At 37.5% G+C, this 18,148-nt stretch overlaps 1 protein-coding gene across 3 annotated transcripts in view; it reads right to left on the bottom strand.

Annotated features, from left to right (window-relative positions):
- The window catches only part of RNF111 (ring finger protein 111), an 82,327-nt gene that overhangs the window by 46,118 nt on the left and 18,061 nt on the right, over positions 1 to 18,148 (bottom strand). Inside the window, exon 1 of one of the 3 annotated variants that reach the window (XM_054565348.1) lies at positions 14,392 to 14,402. The exons of the other annotated variants lie outside the window; for them this stretch is intronic. The gene's annotated coding sequence lies outside the window, so the exon portion shown is untranslated. Of the gene's footprint in view, positions 1 to 14,391; positions 14,403 to 18,148 lie in introns of those variants that run through there. 3 annotated transcript variants of the gene reach the window in all.

Consider the following 18,148-nt stretch of genomic DNA (forward strand, 5'->3'; position numbering starts at 1 on the left):
TTACAAAGGGAATGCATCTATATAACTAACTCCAAGCTTCAAGATCAAGAACATTAAGACAACCAGCACCACAGAAATCTCCTCTGGTCACTTCACCCACCAGGAATTCTAACCATTTTCCTAACTTTAACACCACAGATTAATTTTGTACTTAACATGCACTTTTTAACGACTCTCTAAAGAGGGGGCGGGGGATATTTAGCAGGCAGTTTTTTCCTTCTCCACAAATGGCAGTTACAGGAATATACAGCCTCAGAGGTCTCTCACTTTTAGTATATAACTATTATCAGAGCAGATGACAATAATTTTAAAAAAGAAACAGCTTATTTCTAGGAAAAAACGCTCAATCTTCTATTATTATTATTATTAACAAGGGCAAAAGCTGCTGTATCAAAGATCAGCCACCAAGCACTGTCTGGAGTTCAGGAGGATAACTAGTAAAGAAGGAACACAAAAATGAGTAACATATGGGCACAGCAATGTACAGCTTACAAAGGGCAGCCTGTCAGAAAGGAATCACCATAATTAAATGCAAGAAAACACAAGTCACAATGATAAGGCACAAGTACATGTGATTTCAGAATTAAGGTGGTGAGGACTACCAGTCAAGATAGAGGCACAGGTAAACACGCTTCACCTCCTCACGCCACCGAAGAAAGAATTACAACTAGACCTCAAAACAAATAACACCCAGAACCATCAGAAAATTGAGCTCATGGAAGCCCGACAACCAAGGATTTAATAGAAGCCAAATTCATCCAGATGGGCCATGCTACTAAGACAGGGAATCAAAGCAGCTCTACCTAATACACAAAAACACACACAGGGAAGCTGCCAAATTGAGGAGACAAAGAAATATGGCCCAACTGAGAGAAAGCAACAAAACTCCAGAGAAAGAACTAAATGAAATGGAGATAACCAACTTATCAGATGCAGATTTCAAAATACCGGTGATCAGGATACTCAAAGAACTCACTGAGTACAGCAACAAAATAAAACACCCAGGAGGAAATGAAGGTTACACGAAGTGAAATAAAGAAAAATCTACAGGGAATCAACAGTGCCAACAGTGGAGGGGATGAAGCTGAAATTCAAATCAACAATTTTGAACATAAGGAATAAATAAGCATTTAATTAGAACAGCAAGAAGAAAAAAGAATTTTAAAAAACAAGGCTAGTATAAGGACCCTCTGGGATATCTCCAAACATACCAACATCTGAATCATAGGGATGCCAGAAGAAGAGGAAGAGTAAGAAATTGAAAACTTATTTGAAAAATAAGTTTGAAAAATTAATGAAAGAAAACTTCCCTTGTATGGTCAGGAAGAACATAGAGTCCCAAACAAGTTGGACCCAAAGAGGACCACAATCAAGACATATCATAATTAAAATACTAAAGATTAAAGATAATGAGAGAGTCTTAAAAGCAGCAAGAGAAAAGCAGAGTTACCTACAAAGGAGTTTCCGTAAGACTGTCAGCTGACTTCTCAAAAGGAACTTTGCAGGCTAAAGGAGACTGGCAAGAAGTATTCAAAGTTATAAAAAGCAAGGACCTACAACCTGGATTACTCTATCCAGAAAAGCTATCACTTAGAATGGAAGGGCAGGTAAAAGTGCTTCCCAGACAAGGTAAAGCTAAAGGAGTTCATCATCACCAAGCCATTATTACATGAATTGTTAAAGGGGCTCACTTAAGAAAAAGAAGATCACAACTATGAACATTAAAATGGCAACAAATTCACAACTACCAGCAACTGAATCTAAAATGATAATCATCATCATCATCATCATCATCATCATCATCAAACCACCAGAACAAGAACAGAATCATAGATATAGAGGTCATTTAGAGGTTTATCAGCTGGGAAGGGGCAGGGAGCCAATGGGGGAAAAGATGCAGGGGTTAAAAAGCATAATTGGTAGGTACAAAATAGACAGGGGGATGCTTAGGAATGGTATAGGAAATGGAGAAGCCAAAGAACTTATATGAACGATCCCCAGGGACATGAACTAAGGAAGGGCAAGGATTGCTGGAGGAAATGTGGGTACCAGGCGGAAGGGGGCAAAGAGGGAAAAACTGGGACAACGGTAAGAGTATAATCAGTAACATATATTAAAGAAAAGATTCAAAGGGAGGGCAGGGCCTGGCAGGGTATGGCTAGTGTCTCCTGATATGCCAAGGTTGAGGGTCTGATCCCCAGTCAAGAATCAACCAATGAATGCATAAATAAGTGGAACAACAAAGTCGATGGTTCTTTCTCTCCCCCACTCCTTCCCACTCTCTAAAATCAATAAATAAATTTAAAAAAATTTTTTTTAATTCAAGGAGGCGTACTAAGATGGCTATAACAAAAAATACAGATAATAACAAGTATTAGAAAGGAACCCTCACACATGGTGGTAGGAATATAAAATGATGTAGGCACATTGGAAACAGTTTGGCAGTTCCTCAAAAGATTAAACACAGAGTACTATAAAACCCAGCAATTCCACTCCTGGGTATACATCTAAGAAAAATGAAAACACATCCACAAAAATACTTAACACACAAATATTCACAGCACCATTAGTCATAACAGCCAAAAAGTGTAAACAACAAAAATGTGCATCAAATGATGAGTAAGTAAACCCATTACTCAGTAATCACGAGAAATGAAGTGCTGAATCATGCTACAATATGATATGAACCTCAAAAACACCAAGCTAGCCCTGGCTGATGTGGCTCAGTGAACTGAGTGCCAGCTTGTGAACCAAAGGGTCGCCAGTTTGATTTGCAGTCAGGGCACATGCCTGGGTTGCAGGCCAGGTCCCCAGTACAGGGTGTGGGAGAGGCAACCACATGTTGATGTTTCTCTCCCTCTCTTTCTCCCTCCCTTCCCCTCTCTCTAAAAATAAATAAATACAATCTTTAAAAAACTAAAACACCTAAGGAAACTAGTCACAAAAGATCATATGTGGTAAGATTTCTTTAATAAGAAATGTCCAAAATAGGCAACTCTATAAGAGACAGAAAGTAGATTACTGATTGCCTAGAGCTGAGGATATTAGGAAGAATGAGGTGTCATGGCCAAAGAGCACGGGGTCTATTTTTGGTGAACTGAAAACGTTTTAAAAGTGATTGTGGTGGTGGTGGTGGTTCAACTCCATGAATATTGTAAAAACCATTGAATTGTACCTTTGAAAAGGGGGAACTATATGGTATGTGAATTATATTTCAAGAAAATGGTTGCCAAACAGTCAAGAGAACAAGTTATCAAGTTTTCTGAGCATCAAGTTAACTACGGACACCTCTTCTGATCAGCTCAAAAGTGTCATGTCATTTGGAAAGATGTGGGTTCTTCAAAAAAAATCCCTCTCCCAGGACTTGTGTTGAGTTGGATCTCTGAGAAAAATCTTTATAAGCTGAAGGAAAATAAAATTTGTTTTAGACTCCTCATCCTTAATTACTAAGTCACCCTCTGGGTCTTGGTAATGGAGATCCTGAGAGGCAATGAAAACCTTGCCAAAAGGAGAGATAAATTCTGAGAACAGGAATCCATAAGTGAATTTACAAAGAAGTGATTCATAGCATAATTTACTAAATTCAGTTTCTTTTCCATCAGCTTGTGCCCCAAAGCCAAAACAATGAACCCTTTATGATTAACTCTCCTCTGGTTTTTGGTGATTTTTTTTTCTGCTGAATTGGAGGGTTGGAGAAGGAGAAAGAGAGAGAGGTGGTGTATGGTGTGGTGTGCGTTTGTCTATACAACAGTAACTGTTCCCTAAGTTAACTCATGCAGTCATTAAATGCAAAACTAATATCCCATGTTACCTGGGATGTTCCCACCAAGGGTGTACAAATTCAAGTTCTATTTTGAACTGAGAAAAATAGGAGTATGAAGTTCATGGAAAAATAACTACTACTACTATATTTCTTAACTTAAAAGGCCACAAAACTAACCAAAAGGATCAATAAAGAATGTTCTGAACTATTTGATAAAATCATAATCTACCCTTGTATCTCTGGAAAAAAAAAAGTCTTGGCTGATCTAATTTACAGAGGCAAGTATGCACTAGATATGAGGTCTGTCCAGAAAAAGTCCAGCCATTGTTAATATAACGAGAACGGTTTATGTGACATCGATGTAACCTGGCAGCCAAGGAGAGTGGACTGGAATGCACATGCGTGAACAATGATGAGCACTTTACTTATTAGTCAGTGAGGGTGGTAGATGCCAGTGAGTGAGCATGTGTACTGTGAGGCCATCGCATTCAAAATGACTGAGTAGAACAACAAATCTGCATCAGATTTGCATTAAGTTTGAACATTCCTCCATGGAAACTATCTGGATGATTCAGAAGGCCACAGCTATGGGCAACTGATGATTGGCAGCTTCATCACAACAACGCTATCACATCTTATGCAGAGGTTTTGGTGAAACATCGATCACTCAGGCGACTCAGCCCCTCTATGGCCCAGATTTGGCACGTTGCAAGTTCTGGCTTTTCTGAAAACGAAAATCACCTTTGAAAGGGATGAAATTTCAGACCTTCAATGAGATTCAGGAAAATACGACAGGACAGCTGATGGTGACTGGGAGAATTGTGTGCAGTCCCAAGGGGCCTACCTTAAAGGGGACTGAGGTGGCATTGTCCTATGTACAATGTTTCTTGTATCTCTTACACCTTCTTTAATAAAAGTCTCTATTTTTTGTATTACATGCCTGGATACTTTCTAACTCCTTAGCCACAGTATGACTCACTTGATGTTATACATTGTTTCAATACTGAAATCCTAATACTAGTCCCTCTTTGTACTGGTTTGATTTGATCTTCTTTTGCTGTTGGTATGACAGCCCCATACCAGCATTACTCCTGATATCAGTGTAGGATAACCACTAGTAAACCTTGCACAAAAAAAGCACAATAGTTAAACATTCTAACATTAAAAAAAAAAAATCAGGGTTAGGATTTGGCAAATTATATTATAAATTAAATTTATGTTAGCATAAGACGGGTGAAAACCCATTAAGCTTATTGATACAAATTTGATAAACCCCACATCTAAACTGTTTAAAAAGTTATTTTTGAAATTTCACTAGCAGTGATAAATATAAATACTTAATAAAAATTTGAAGATTAATTTTATAGTATTCTAAAGGAAAAAAGATTTTAAAAGAAATCTGTAAGATAGTGTTTCATTTGTCTATAAAAGTTTGAGATGATCAGAAGATATGTCCACTATTTATCTTTTTTATATAATTAAGTGGAAAAAAATAATTTCTGTACCAAAGGAATATTACTTAGGGCATGTTTTTAATTTTTAAATCTCTTCTACTGGCATTTATTATATTATGTACCAGTTTAGGAATAATAAGTCAAGTGCCTTACAGAATACTCTCTCCTACTACCTGAAGGCTTTAATAACCACCACTACTTATAGCTAGATAGATGGATAATGCTTTATTACATATACCAAACAGTCAAAATTTCTAACAAGAAAGAGATTTTCCCCCAACAGGCATAATTCTGAGCTCATTAGCAAAGTACCTAAAATAAACTAAATTTCTTAAAAAGATTTCTGCTTATAGTTACAGAAGCATACACTCTAATAAAAAGGAAGAAGAAAACTTGATAAACTTACTAGCAAGTAGTAATTAACTTGTAGACTGATATCTGGGAGTAAGGAGGAAGTTATACTCAGAATAACTATTGTGAAACTGCCAAGACTTAAACTCAACTCCTTTTAGGAGGCTAGATATAAAATAAAAATGTGAAAAAAGACCAATGGTCAGGGCAAACTACCCTGAGTAGACAATAAAGTTCAAAGGACAGACTATTAGCTGTTACCAAAAGATTTATATGAATTCTCACTGATGAAAGAAATCAAGATGAAATAAATAATTACAGATAATTCACTATAAGTTCTAAAAGAGACAAGTATAGATATAATGTTATCAGAACATGGAATAAACTAGGACAGTGTAAGGGAGTTCCAGGATAAAAATCATGGAACACCTAAACGCTGCACTTGTTGAACCAAGAGTTCCAGCAGGTCTCTGGTGCATATCAGGGACTAGCATGAGACAGTAGATCAGCACAGTTACATTCTAAAAGCAAAATCACAAAAAAACACTCACAGTACTAACCTTCAAGGAATTCACAGATTAAGGAAAGAGTCAAATACATGTTGCAAAGGCACCAAAGGGAAAAAACCACAAGGACACTTAACCAAGATATTAGAGATGGTGAATGGGGAAGGCTTCAGGAAGGAATCTCTAGTTTGAAGGATAAATAAGAGTCAGACAAAGGGATACAGTACAGGTGGGGGATAGATGAAGCAAAGAGGTAATACATTCTAAAATATAAGAGCGCACCTAGAAAAAAAATCTTAAATTAGAAAGTTACATCATTGTAGTTGCACTTTAGCTGTAGCATCTGGTAATACTGTGTAAAAACAGATTGAAGTAGGCTCAAACTCTAGGCAGAACATAAAACAATTGAGAGGTTATTGCTATATAAAATGAGAAAATACAAGAATAGACAATAAGGAACTAGTGACTAGAAAAGAAAAGCACAAAATCCAGAGATAATGAAAGACGGTACTACAAGGATTTTGTTAACTTTTGGATAGGAAATACCCACTGCTACCATCCTAGTCCAAACTACCATAATCTTTTGCTTGTACTACTAAAGCTGGTTCCTCATTTTCTTCATTTTACCAATAACTAATTTCTGTTTAGTAACGGGTTTATCTAAGACTATAAATCAGTTACAATCCTGCTAAAGATTTTCCAGTGGTTTCCAAATGTCTCAAAAATTAAAATCCAAACTCTTTACCCCAGATTACAAAACACTTCATGATCTCATGCCCATCTGTCTTACCATTTCACCTCTTTAAATTCACTAGACTGCAGCCAAACTGGCCTTCTTTTTATCTTTGAACATGGCAAGATTTCTCTGCCTCAGAGCCTTTTGTATTTTGTGTTTCCTATGCCTAGAATGCTGTTTCCAAAGACTTTTGAAAGGCTAGCTAGACTCTGATTATCACTGAGGTCTTGGTTTAAATGTCACCTCTTTGGAGAGGTCTTCTACGACTGCTCCGCGGCAGCCATGGGAATGTGGCTTGTGGACTTCCAACTACGGAGAGTTTAACTGATCAAGATCACTAGCTGTTGTGCTCTGAAATCCATCATTACGTTTGCCCAAAGTCACATTTCTCACAGGTTGCGCCTGGCCATTGACTAAGAGTGGCAATGATACTAAGTTAGGCCTGTCCTTGGAGACACAGGACTTCTTCAATGGCTGACTCAGGGTCTAGGACTCCCCATTGGCCTTGTGTGAAACTTCCTTAGACTTTGCCCAACCTTTCTTTCCTTTCTCTCACTTGAGGGCCAGACCTGCAACACAGCCTGATGACTTTAAGTTTTGGCCAGTCTCCTCCTTTTTTTTCTTTCATGGGCACATTCCCCCTAATAAAATCCTTGCACACTGAGCATCCAAGTACAATACAGATATACTTCAGAGATAATGCAGGTTTGGTTCCAGACCACCACAGTAAAGAGAGCATTGCAATAAAACAATTCCCAAATTTTTTGGTTTCCCAGTGCATGCATATAAATGGATGTTTACATTATACTGTACTCTATTAAGTGTGCAACAGACTTAGGTCTAAAAAACAATGTACCTAACAAAAAATACTTTATTGCTGAAAAATGCTAACCTTCACCTGAGCTTTCAGCAAGCCATAATCTTTTTGCTGATAGAGGGTCTTACCTTCAATTTGTAAAAAACAAAACAAAATAACACAAGCAAAAAAAAAAAAATGCAGTATCTGTGAAGCACAATAAAGCAAAGTACAATAAAATAAGGGATGTCTGTACTAACAGAGTGAAAAGAAAACCTATGGAATAGAAAAAAAATTTGCAAATTATATATCAGATAAGAAAATGATACCCAGAATATATAAAAAACTCCTAGAACTCAACAAAAACAATATGATTTAAAAATGGGCAAAGGTCTCGAATAGTCATTTCTCCAAAGATGTACAAATGGCCAATAAGCACATGAAAAAATACTCAATGATTTCACAAATCATTAGGAAAAGGTAAGTCAAAAAATGCAGTAAGATCCCATTTCACAGCCACTGTGACGACAATTATTTTTTTAAAAAAAGATAAGTACTAGTAAGGATGTGGAGAAACTGAAACCCTTGTGAACTGCTGATGGGAATGTAAAATGGTGCAGCAGCTGCGGAAAAGGGTATGGCAATTCCCTAAAAAATTAACACAGAATTACCATACAAGTTAATAACTCTATTTCTTGGCATATATCTAAAAGAAAGCAGGGGCTCAAATATTATTTGTACATGTTCATAGCAGCATTTTTCACAACAGTCAAAAGGTGAAAGCACTCCAACTGTCCATGAACGCATGGAGAGATAAAATGTGGTACACATACAATGAAATATTCAGCCTTAAAACAAAAAGAATGCACACAAAAACCTGCACACAGATGTTTGTAACAACTTTACTCCTAAATGGCAAAACTTAGAAGGAACCAAAATGTCCTTCAGAAGGTAAACAGATAAACAAACTGGTATATCCGGACAAGAGAACATTATTCAGTGCTAAAAAGGAGCTAACAAACCATAAAAAGATGTTAAGGAACTTTAAATGTGTATTATTAAGTGAAAGAAGCCAAACTGAAAAGGCTACAATACTGCATGACTCCAATTATATGATATTCTGGAAAAGGCAAAACTCTGCAGACAATAAAATGATCAGTTGTTGCAGGGCAGAGAGTAGAGGGATGATGAATAGGTGGAGCAGAGAGGATTTTTAGGGCAGTGAAAATACTGTTTGACATTATAATGATGGATATGTGCCATTATACAATTGTCCAAACCCACAGAATATACAATACCAAGAGTGAACCCTAAGGTAAACTAGACCTTTTGAATGATTATCATGGGTCAATTTAGGCATATCTTTGGTAAAAATAAAATTACCAGTCTGTTGTTTGCAGTTGATAATATAAGCCATCTATGCATGTGGGGAGGTAAGTATTGAGAAATCTCTATATCTTTGTTTCAATTTTGTTGTAAACCCAAAACTGCTCTAAAAAAAAAGTCTTAAAAGGGAAAGAAAAAAGAAGGAAATTCTGACACAGGCTACAACATGAATGAACCTTGAAAACAAAGTGAAATAAGTCAGGGACAAAGGACAAATACTGTATGATTCCATGTATATGAGGTACCTAGAGTAGTCAAGTTCAGAGACAGAAAGTATAATGGCAGTTGCCAAGGGCTAGGGGGATAGGGAAATGGGAGTTAGTGCTAATAAAGCTTCAGTAGGGAAAAATGAAAAAATTCTGGACATGGGTGGTTGCACAGCAATGTGGGTGTATTTGACTGCAAACTGTACATTTAAAATGGTTAAAACAGTGAATTTTATATTATGTATATGTTTTACCACCTCCCCCCCAAATCTCTGTACATTTAATCTGTTTCTCAGAGGACCAGGACTAACACACACTCCATTTAAAGAACCAACCTCTTTTCCCTATCATTCAACGCCACATCTTGATTTTTGAAAGTATTTAAATTGCCAACGACTACAATGATCTCATTAGCCTATATATAGCATATAAGTCCCCTCCCTAGAATGCAAGTTCAAAGAACACAATCGCCCCTATTTACTGCCTGATCTCTAGCGGCTGAAACAGTTGATCACGTATAGTAAGCACAGAATGAATATTTTTTAATTGTAGTCATCAGTAAGAGAATGAATGGCCCTGACTGATGTTGCTCAGTGGGTTGGTCACCTCCCCACAAACAGAAAGGTCACCGGTTCGATTCCCAGTCAGGGAACATGCCTTGGTTGCAGGGCCAGGTCCCCGGTTGGGGGTGTACAAGAGGCAACCGACTGATGTTTCTCTACCACATCGATGTTTCTCTCCCTCTCTTTCTCCCTCCCTTCCCGTCTCTCTAAAAATAAATAAATGAAATCTTAAAAAATAAAAGAATGAATGGATAAAAGTAAAAACTGCTGTATATCTCTGGCTTGAGTAACTAAGAATATGGTGATTCCAATCACTAAGACAGGAAAGAGAAGAATATGAAGAATGAGAGTATAGTTATAAAAAAATTATGTAATAATAACATCTAAGACTTCTTCCTGAACATATACCATGGCCCAATTTTCAGTTATAGGAGCTCTAGAATCACAAACGACTTATATCTTATAATCTTATATCTGGGAGGTCTAACTAGCTTTTAAATAAAGTGATAAAAAAGAGAATAGCAGGGAAGCAAGAGATTTCTCTCCTCTATAAAATTGTACCTGATTTACAGGCTACTTCTTTATTCACAGTTATTAAATACAGAAGTGGTTGCATATTCCTAAAAATCTACAAAGACCACATTTTATGTCTCTGAGAAATCAGGGTCTAAGGTTTAAAAATAAATCTTTAAACCAAAAAATTGGCTGGATTCTGTTCACACACATTTTGTTTGGCCTGCGCAATTCAGAAAACAACAACAGTAACAATCACCCCCCACCTCCCACCCAAAAATCTGATTTAATGGTGAAACACTATAGGCATTCTCATTAAAATAAACACACACAAAAATTTCATCATCATACAACATTGATCTGGAAAGACTAGTCAAGTCATTCAAACAAGAGTGTATACACATAAATATTTTTTAAAGGTAATTTTTTTGTCATTATTTGCAGATGGTATGAACAGATGAGATCAACAGAAGAACCACTGGAAACAGTAAGACAGGGCAATTATAGAAATGTTTACCACAGTCATGCTTGAAAAATCAATGATTTTCCTTTAAACAAACAGCACCTAGTTAGATAATTTCACAGAGTAACAAAAATGTGCCACTCACAATAGGGGTGAAGAGATTTAATACTGCATATCAAATTTAAGGAGATGCACAGGGACTTAAAAAAAACCATTACTATGTCAATTATGCAAAATTAATGGGAAATTTAATGTGACCCCAAAATATTAGCACATTTTTTCAATTACAGAATGGGAAACTAGCATTCTAATTCTCTTCACCTCCACAGTCCTCCAGAACACTGTTGGTTCTTTCTATGTTAAGCAGCTCAGAATTTCCCTTTACTTTTCTTAGAACCAAAGTAAAATCTTGATAGTTTCTGCAGAGAGGAGGAAGAACAGGGAGTCTCATAGGATGGCTTCATGCTGATATATCAGGGAGTGTCTAATTATTTGCTAAGTCAAGTGGTCAAATGGTTGTCTTTAAAGCCACTGAACGAATAATGAGTTATGTAGAGAGTAAAGAAATTAAGAGACCTAAATCTTCCCTAGTTCACTCTACTCCTTAACCTAAAGAGACAGATATCCAAAGAGACAACAATTTGAGAGGCAGTCGACATGGGATTCCTACATCAGGAGATTCAGGGACATCTTCCATTCCATGCTGCTCTGAATATTATTGCTTATAGTATTAAAAGGAATAAAAGTTCAAAGGAATTTAACAGTCAGACTCTAAAACTTGCATCAGAAGAGGTCTGACCACTATCATTATCTCCTATGAGAAGGTAGAGGGAAACTGAAAAGCAAACACAGGCCCAAGTCTACATTTACAGACTTTCACATTGTTTGACTATCCTCAGATAAGGCTTACTCTGTGAAGAAGAATCTTTGTCCACCCTAAGTACAAACTTGACCTCAAATGACTTAGGGTAGAAAACTAGCTGACTGACCAAACCTAGAGGAAGACTTCAAGCCAAAAAAAATCTTATATTTTCAAAATATTCTAGGAAGCTAGAAAAAAATGAACAAAAAAGCTATAGCAAATCTAAGAACTGTGGGTAAACATAATGGAAAATGAAACATTCAAGGATACTGAGTGATAAAGAGGAAGGTGTTTTTCCACTTTTAAGTGGGATAACTGACAAAAAGGAGTAAAAACAGTCAAGCAAAGATAAGTGCCATTCATTTGTGACTAAAAAGATCTGGGTTCAAGTCTTGACTCTGTCCCTGACTAATTGTATAACCTTGGGCAGATTACTTAAACACTGTTCCTCATCTTTAACACTGTTCCTCATCTATAAAATTAGGATAATAATAGAATCTACCTCGTAAAATTGCTTTAGGGGTTAAATGAGAGTACCAAGCAGAATACCTGGCAAAATGGATATTATTATTGTCTTTTCTAGAAGAGCAGTTACATATGGAATATAGTATTTAAGACATTCCTTATATCTAGAAATAAATCAAATTCTTAAAGTCAAAATAGTTCATAAAATCCACTGCTCATACTGAACCTTACTGAACCTTAAAGTACAAAGTTTGGCACAAACCCTGTGAAACAAGTAATTTTACAGTTTGTACAGGTTTACAAAGTAAAACTTTAGATAAAATTTAACTATGGAGGATTAAAGTTTGAGAAGCTGGATGTTTCAGCTCCCTTATTTCTAATTTGAGGCATTCCACTTTTAGAAAAAGATAAACTAAATATCTCTCAAATAACTGGTTCTTATTACTCAATGAGCTTCATTATTTCTCGCTTGTCTTGTTTAAGTATTCTAAAGTCCCTAAGCATTAGTCATCAAAGAAAAACATATCTAACATCTATTTAGGTCTCCTATCAGTACAAACGGGGTGGAGTTCAATATATAATAAAGTGTACTGCTCTAGCCATGGCGGCTATTATCAGGGCCAGGAGCAAAACGAAGGGCGTATCTCTCCTGGCAAGCCTGAAGAGTATCTGGAGTCAGTTTAAACTAGTTAGGAAGGGAGTTCTACAAATCATAAGGTATACTATACAAATGTCTAATATATCTTGTATGGAAACCTGGACTGTGAAATGTATACTGCAACATGAAATATGAGATATAAAGATATTGATAGTTATCATATAAAATATATCCTATCAAGAAAATATGGCCCTGGCTGGTGTGGCTCAGTGGATCGAGCGCAGCCTACCTATGAACCAAAGGGATGCTGGTTCAGATTCCCAGTGTAGGGCACATGACTGGGTTGCAGGCCAGGTCCCCAGCAGGGGTGCAAGAGATACAATCACACATTGATGTTTCTCTCCCTTTTTCTCCCTCCCTTCGCCTCTCTAAAAATAAATAAATAAAATCTTTAAAAAATATATAAAAAATATGAAAGAGTCAATGAAAAAAGACCCATGTACAAAAGAATTATAAAACTATACAACAGAATATAAGACAGTCTTCATATGTTAAGAGACACCGCACTTGTGGATGAGGAAGGATTCCAAATTGGCTTTGATATAAATTAGAAGCCATAATTTTTAAAAATATAAAACATAAATATCATCACCATAGACAAGTTAGGCCTTCAAAAACATTGTATTTTTTTAATAGTCTGAATACATAAACTTAAAAATTAATTCAAATTCATACTCTATGCATTTATAGTGTTTCTCATCATTTTGTTCACTGGAACTTTCACATACTCAACATTTAATTAAAAATAGTAAGTGTACAGAGTTAAATATATAACTGAAAGGGTAGAAGTGAAAGCATACTCAAGTGGCTTTTAAATAAAAAAATCAGGCTTAAATTTTTACAACTAAAATAAAATTAGGGTATATCCATAAATTGTTAAGCAGCCTTTCAAATTGTGGAAGGTTCTATATGAACTGATATAGAAAGTACAGTTAATTGTTTCTTTTTAAAGTAGGTTGCAAATAAGACTTATAATAGGATCCTTTTGGTAAAACAACTTAAGCTTATATTTGCATGGAGAAAACACAGATATATATACATTTAGTTTGGGACTAAAACTGTAGGGTACAAATTTACAGTACTGGGTTAGGAGCTTTCACCTTCAGTGCTACAAATTTCTCTATGATTTGATTTTGAAAAAATAATCATTTACACTTTTGAAATCAAACTACAAGGATTGTTTAAAAAGAATAAATATAATTAGAACAAAATATATTTTCTTTTCATTGGACAAGGACATAAAGTTGTTAAAGGTAGATTGCTATAAAAATCAAATATATGAGGTCTGTCCAGAAAAAGTCCAGCCATTGTTAATATAACAAGAACGATTTGTATGACATCGATGTAACCTGGCAGCCAAGGAGAGTGGACTGGAATGCATATGCATGAACAATGATGACTTCACTGTACTAGTCAGTTGGGGTGGCAGATGCCATTCAGGGAGCATGTGTGCTGTGTGGCCACTGCATTAAAATGGACAGCAATTAAAGCAACGAATCCGCATTACATCACATTTTGCGTTAAGCTTGAACATTCCACCATGGAAACTATCTGGATGATTTAGAAGGCTTCACAGCTACGGGCAACTGCTGATTTGCAGCTTCATCACGACAACGTGCCCACTCATGCATCACATCCCATGCAGTTTTTTGACAAAACATCCACTCACCCAGGTGACTCAGACCCATTATGGCCCAGGTTTGGCATGCTGCAACTTCTGGCTTTTCTTAAAATTAAAAACGCCTTTGAAAGGGAAGAGATTTCAGACTGTCAATGAGATTCCAGAAAATTCAACAAGGCAGCTGATGGTGATTGGGAGAACTGTGTGAGGTCCCAAGGGGCCTAACTTTGAGGGAGACTGAGGTGTCACTGTCCTACATACCATGTTTCTCCTATCTTGTATCTTCTTCAACAAATGTCTCTATTTTTCGTATTACATGGCTGAAAACCTCTGGACAGAGCTCATATGCATACGATTTTTATGAAAATCTTGACCAGGTATAAGATTCCTCCTTAGTGACTAGAAATGAGCACCAATCCTAGACAGCTTAATAGGGCAGAAACTGAAGGATGACATCTGATTGTTGTGAAATTTGAATGGAGTTGTCAAATTTCGGAGCTAATTATGCTTTTGCACTATAGATACTAGTCTACAGATCTAGGGATATTGTACTGAACTTTATGAAAAAATTTTAATGCTTGAAAAGTAGTAATTTATCACCAAACTATTTCACAAAACCTTTCATCATTAAAAGTATATTAACTAGCCCTGGCTGGTGTGGCTCAGGGGATTGGGTGTCGGACTGTGAACCAAAGGGTCGCTAGTTCAATTCCCAGTCAGGGCATATGCCCGGGTTGCAGGCCAGGTCCCCAGTTGGGGCCATACCAGAGGCAACTACACATTGATGTTTCTCTCCCTTTCTCCCTCCCTTCCCCTCTCTCTAAAAATAAATAAAATCTTTAAAAAATTTATATAGTAACTAGAATCAAAATTACAACTAAACTTCAGAACCATCATTCAAAACCACCTGAAATCCGGCTGAATGGAAGTCTTAGAACTACAGAATTAAAGAAGCCACATCGAGAATGGTAGGAGGGGTGGACACCCAAAAAGGCCAGTCTCACACTCACATGTGTGGCAGACAAAAACTGGGATATCTCAATTGCACAGATACCCCCTGAGGAACAATAGGGTCCAGACCCATACCAGGCCCCCCAACCCAGTGTTCCAGTGTCAGGAAGAGAAGTCCCCATAACTTCTGGCTATAAAACCCAGTAGTGACTGAGCTTGAGGGAGATGGAGGGCTACTGGAATCCCAGGCAGCTCCCCATAAAGGGCTGGCCATGGACTCACTCCATCTGAGCTCCAGTGCAGCGGCTGCAGCTTGAAATGTACGCGGGGAGGAACTAAATTGTCTGGGAAAGAACTAAAGAACTAAATTGTCCGGCATCAGTGTGAGAGCTGAGGGGCAGTTTTCTCCCAAACAGAAGTGCAGGCAGAGGCCATTCTTTCTTTGATGAGCCCTCAACCCAGAGAGCCAGCAGGCAGGACTCACTATCTGAGACTCCATCAACCTGGCTAAGGCTGTTAGCCTGACCCTGGTGATTCCCTCAGGGCCCGCCCCACCCAACTTTCAGACCCACCCAAACTGTTTATAGTGGCTTTTCTGTACAAATGGTCTGTCCTGGCTCTTGCTTCAGATTTTCCTAAATCCTCTCAAAAAGCACCATCTGGTCTTAGTGCGCCCCACACCTCTCACTAAGTGGCCTCAGCCCCAACACTCGCAGCTTGGCCTCACCTGGGCACCTTACAAGTCCAGCACAAGTAGCAGCGATCTGCAGATCACTTTGTGGCTCACAGTGGATGGCCCCAGGCAGAACACAGGCTATGGCTGACCTCGGCCTATACCTCCCTGGAGGCCCCAGATCCAGCACATCCAGTGGACAGCTTCAGACCACATCAAAGCACTACCACCCAACCACTTCCACAAGCAACACACTCAAGAGGCAGACTCTGTGGGCACCAGAGCCCCAATGAACTTAGTGCTGCTCTGTGACGTGGGTCCCTGCACAGCTGATGTTCTACTGTGGTCAGTGGCTGGAGGCCCATGGTCTCAGCCAGTGCAGCTAACTGGCCTGGAGCTAAATCCCTCCCACTGAGTGCAAACAGCAATCAAGGCTCAGCTACAAAAGGAGGGTGAACAAAGCCTAAGGGGTTGGGAGGGAGTTGGTAGTGGGGGCATCTCAAGTGCCCAGCTAAGGGGATCAGGGAAGATGTGCTATTGGACCCTACAGAAAACCTACTCCATTAGGCTACTCTACCACGCCTGGAAGACACAGCAGATGTACCTAATACATAGAAACAAACACAGGGAGGCAGCCAAAATGAGGAGACAAAGAAACAGGTCCTAAATAAAAGAACGGGACAAAAGTCCAGAAAAAGGATGAAACTAAATGGAGACAAGCAATCTACTAGATGCAAAATTCAAAACAATGTTTAAAGTGATGTTCAATGAACTTAGTGAGAACTTCAGCATAAAAAAAGGACCAGTCAGAAATGAAGCATATCCTAACTGAAATGGAAAATAACTTATAGGAAATCAACAATAGAGTATACGAAACCAAAATCAAATCAGCAACTTCGAATGTAAGTAAGCAAAAAATACCCAATCAGAACAGCAAAAAGAATCCAAAACAATGAGGATAGTATAAGGAGCTTCTGGGACAACCTCAAGGATACCAACATTCGCATCATGGGAGTGTCTGAAGAAAAGAGAGAGAGCAAGGAATTGAAAACTTTTGAAACACTGATGACAGAAAACTTTCCTAACCTGGTAAAGGAAAGACATACAAATCCAGAAGCAAAGAGAGACCTAAAAAAGAGGAATCCAACAAGGCCCACAACAAGACACATCATATTTAAAATGCAAAAAAGATTGGCACTGGTTGGATAGCTCAGTTGGTTAGAGCATCGTCCTGACATGCCAACATTGTGGGTATGATCCCTAGTCAGCACACACAGGAATCAGGCAGTGAGTGCATAGATAAAGGGGAGCAGCAAATCAATGTCTGTCTGTCTCCCTTTAAAAATCAATAAATAGAAAATGTGAAAAAATTAAAATAAATAAAATGCAAAAGGTTAAAGACAAAGAGAATTTAAAAGCAGTAAGAGAAAAGCAGTTACTTACAAGGGAGCTCCTATAAGATTGTCAGCTGATTTCTCAACAGAAACTTTCCAGGCCAAAAGGTATTGGCAAGAAGTATTCAAAGTGATGAAAAGCAGGGACCTACAACGGAGATTATTCTACCCAGAAACCCTGTCATTTAGAATTGAAGGACAGACAAAGAGCTTCCCAAATGAGAAAAAGCTAAAGGAGTTCATCACCACCCAAACAGTATTACATGAAAGGGTCTTCTTTAAGAAGAAAAAAAGATAAACATGAACAATAAAATTGCAATAAATACATATCTTATCAACAACTGACTCAAAAAAAGAACAAGCAAAACAGAAAAAGAATCACACATACAGTGAACATTTTAATGATTGCCAAATTGGAGGGGGGTTGGGGGAATAAGTGGAAAAGGTGAAAGGATTAAGAAGTACAAATTGGTAGTTACCGAATAGTCATGGGGATATAAAGTACAGCATAGGGAATATAGCCAATTATAGTTAAATTACTATGTATGGTGTCAGATGGGTGTGGGATTTATCGCAATAATCCCTTAGTAAGTTACGTAATGTCTAATCACTGGGGTGTATACCTGAAACTAATATAATGCATGTCAACTAATTTAAAAATAAGAAAATGATTTTTTAAAGTACAGTAGTTATTGTTGGATTAACTGTGAAGTGTCAATAAATCAAAAAACAATATGCAAGGAAAACAAATCTCCAATATCTTTCACTGTTGATACTCCAAGTAAGT

Source organism: Pteronotus mesoamericanus, unplaced genomic scaffold (assembly GCF_021234165.1).
Source record: "Pteronotus mesoamericanus isolate MK-2021 breed Mesoamerican mustached bat unplaced genomic scaffold, CSHL_Meso_final contig_164, whole genome shotgun sequence".
Taxonomy (NCBI): Eukaryota; Metazoa; Chordata; class Mammalia; order Chiroptera; family Mormoopidae; genus Pteronotus; species Pteronotus mesoamericanus.